Genomic DNA, 3992 nt, shown 5'->3' with positions numbered 1-3992 from the left:
ATATTTTAAAGACTAAGATCTTAGTTCCACTTATTTTCAAATATTCAAATGATGTTTTAAAATGTTTTTCCATGTGAGCATATGATTTAGCTCAAGGATTTTAGTCCTTTCACGAATCTGAGATGTTTGGCTAAAAAGAAATATGTAAGCCATTTTCTATCTTACTGACCACAGGGTTTTTAGGTCAGTTAACAACAACAACAAAATATCTTGTAAATGAAACTAAACCAGTGAAAATATATAAGCCGTCTTGAAATAGAAAACCCGGTGGCAGAATACCCTCAATTTCTTTGGCACAATGAAGTTAGACACAGCATCTGTACAGTCTGTTCATACACTCTTTTCGTAGATGGCTTGTGAAACCAACACTCACATTCACGCGAGAACTTTAGGGGAAGCCAGACTTCACACCTCCACCCTTCTAAGTTCTAACATAAGGGAGAAAATCTGAAGTCACGTCATCTGTAAGAGACTTCATGGAAAGAGATGAGGTGCCGATCCTGGCATGCCCAGTGCATGCCAAGGGGCTCTGCCTGGTGTCCTGCGTAGTTATGAAAAAAAAATGCCCACAGTCATGAAGGTCTTCAGCCATTTCAACAAAGTATCTGAAGGCAACAATAGAGAGGAAAAACAATCCTCTGACTCTGTAAATAAACAAAGGCTTGCATCCCCAGAGACTCATCCCACTTCATAAACACTTTTTAAATGGAGACTGCATTGTCTTGAGTAAAAAGACAATGAAAGAAGAGATGATGATACCATGATGCTGCCATATGTCAGGCACAGGAAATCATAAAACTGAATGAGAGCAGAGTGACCCAGGGACCAGAGCCCTCCCTTGGGTATATGATCAATCTGCTCTTCGTTTTCATCCAGGGAGGTCACTCACGTGCTTAATAAAATGCAGTGAAATCCTGACATGAGAAACACAAAACATTATCATTGTTAAAATCCATACAGTTCTCATTGCTTCACTAGAGATCTCAGCTAAACCACAGGAGAGAAAAATGCAGTAGATTCCCCACCTTATTTAAAACAAGTGTGTAAACATATCTGGACTCAGTGAAAAACGGCCTCTCTTGTAAACGTTTTTCTGGTCACAACACAGACCTCACCTGCAGTTACCTAAATGCAACCTCTCTCCCTCTGAGTGAATGAGCCCCAGACAAGGTCAAGCACACTCGGTCTCAGGAGGCATTAGCTTGTGACACCTTTTTAACAGCAACACTTTAGAAATGAGTGACATGGACACCAAAAGGTTTTTAATGGACCAGTTGCAATTACCACAATAGATGCTGTTTAAGAAGATGTCTTTTAGATTTGCTGTGCAAATCATTTCCATAAATGTGTGGGTTTATTGATCTGGATAAACCATCCCTTGATGTAAAGAAGGTAAGATCTCTGGTAGTCATCGAATATTTCAATACTAATAAGTTCATGTTGGAGAATTTGTTCCTCTTCGGACCTGTTGCTTCTCATTTTGTTTATTCATTTATTTGTTTGGTTTGGTTTTAGCGATGAGTCCTTAACACCACTAGCTGTATGGTTAACACCGTTTAGGGAAAAGGCCTCAACCCTTATTTCTCTTCATCATCTTCGTAGCACCTTGTACAATGCTTGGTATATTAACAGGCTTGGTAAATGAAGATTTATTGTACTCCCAGATCCAACAATTCCTTATATATTCAGTATGACACTGAACACTAACTAACATATTAGAAACAGAAATTAAGAAGAATGAATAGAAAGGATCTGTATTGAAGTTTAAAAGTTTCATTTTAAACTGGTTGAAGTTAAATAGTACAGTTTTCACTAAACCATAGTAAATATGTGAAAATATGAAATAGAGCATTGTGTATGTAGAATTATATTTGCTTGTATTTCTAACAGTGTCTTGGCATCTAATGGATAGTTAATAAATAATTCCTTGGGTTGATTTTGTCACAATCAGCCAAAATATAACTTCCAAATTCAAGGAAATTCTTTCCCACTGTGAAAAATTGTGTTATGTGGGGAAACCTCTTGATGTATAATGTCATTGCCTTATCAAGAAAAATCAGAGATATCCAGCATGAAATAAAATGCCTCCGCATTTTACCCATTCTGTATCTTGGTGTTCACACTTGAAATTGGCAGAAAGGGAGGAAACAAAGGAGCAATCTATGTCCTCTCCAAATTATTTTAGGTTTTTTTTTTTTTAATGGCTGCTTTTCTTTTCTTTTAACCCTGGTTGTCCATCAGCAAAAGTACTTGTTTAATTATGTACTTTTGCATACTTCGTGTTTTTAAAATACTATGTGTTAATAGACTGCCACTTCAGTGCCAACATAGGTTGGCATTTCATGGGGTGGTTCTAGCTGGCTGTTTAAAAATTAAGCAGTAGGGGCCGGCCAAGTGGCTCAGTTGGTTAGGAGCTTGCTGAAGAGTGTGAGCTCTGAGCAACAGGATCCCTTGTTTTGATTCCCACATGAGCCATTCAGCTGCACCTGAGCTGAGCAGCCACTGAGCTGCCAACAGATGGCAGGATGGCTCAGCTGGTGAGAGCACATGCTCCTAACAACAAGACTGCCTGTTCAAGATGGTGGGCTATGCCCGCCTGCAACTAAAGACTGAACTCGGCACCTTGAGCTGAGCTGCCGCCTGGGTGGCTTGGGGGATAGAGCATGCACTCTTAACAATAAGGCTGCCCGTTTGACTCCCACTTGGGATGATGGCTATGCCCACCCGCAACTAACTGAACACAGCACCTTGAGCTGAGCGGCACAACTATACTTGGAGCTGAGCTTGCTGTGCCCTCCACAACTAATATTGAAGGACAAGAACTTGGCTGTTCCCCTTCCCCAATTCCCCAACACTGTTCCCCTCCCCCAATTTCCCAATTAAATCTTTTAAAAATAAAAATAAAAAAATAAGCAGTAATAACAGTGGGATATTAAACAATTCTGCATAGTTACCATAGTGTTTATTAAATATTTGTTATTTTTATTATATGCTCTATAATTAAAATATAATTTTATAAAAATAAACCCTGAAATGCACCCAAATAATCCAAGTTTTACTGTTTTACTGGTACTAGGCCCATACTCCCCATAATGTGAATGTGGTCATTTTAAATATAAATTTTATTCAGAAGCTTCTATAAAGTATGTGGTGAATTTCCTGGTTACATAAAAGGTACACAATGAAATGGAAGTTGGATGGTTCTCTTGATAAAATGCAAAAAGAGTTAACTTAGTGACAAATGGTTTCCTATAATGAAGAGGGGTTGAGGGCATTGTTGCTTATGAATTTCAGCTACTAGTTAACCAGTTAGTTAATCAAAGAGGGAAGGGGCCATGTGACTACTTGCTCTCTGTAGCAGGTTTTAGTAAATCCCCAACAACTGGTGTCACAAATGACATAACACACTGAATTGATTTATTTGCTTTCAAGCATAACATTTCTTTACCTGATGTGCCAAATTTTATTAGGTTTACAATTTTAGTGGAGGAATAATCATTATTCTTTATATTAAGTCTATAAACTTGCAGACCAAGTTATCAGCATTAAGTTTAACTATATTTAGGTAACAGACAAGAAAAAAGAGAAATCAATTTTTATTAGTTAATTCTTTTTGGAATCACATAGCAGCAAAAAATTAAAATAATCATACATAGATGTAAACACTCAACTTGTAGAAGCAATTTCTTAAATTATTTTAAAGTCATGTGCAAAGTCCTACTTCTTGATACATCAAAGAGAACATATGCAAATGTACCTAGCTTGGCATTTGTGGGAGAAAATCCTTAGATGCAGAATTTCATTGGCTGCTTAGATAGGAAAATCATTTTGGTTTTGCTTAAAAATTAACACATCCTCTCACTGACATTTAAGATCAGTAATTGGCTGTGAAATGCTCAGTAATGCTTTTAGATGAACTATGATATATATATATATATATACATATATATATATATATATATATATAAACACATAAGTGTGATATATATATA

The sequence above is a fragment of the Hipposideros armiger genome, unplaced genomic scaffold (genome assembly GCF_001890085.2).
Source record: "Hipposideros armiger isolate ML-2016 unplaced genomic scaffold, ASM189008v1 scaffold_225, whole genome shotgun sequence".
NCBI lineage: Eukaryota > Metazoa > Chordata > Mammalia > Chiroptera > Hipposideridae > Hipposideros > Hipposideros armiger.
This window is presented reverse-complemented; position numbering follows the sequence as displayed.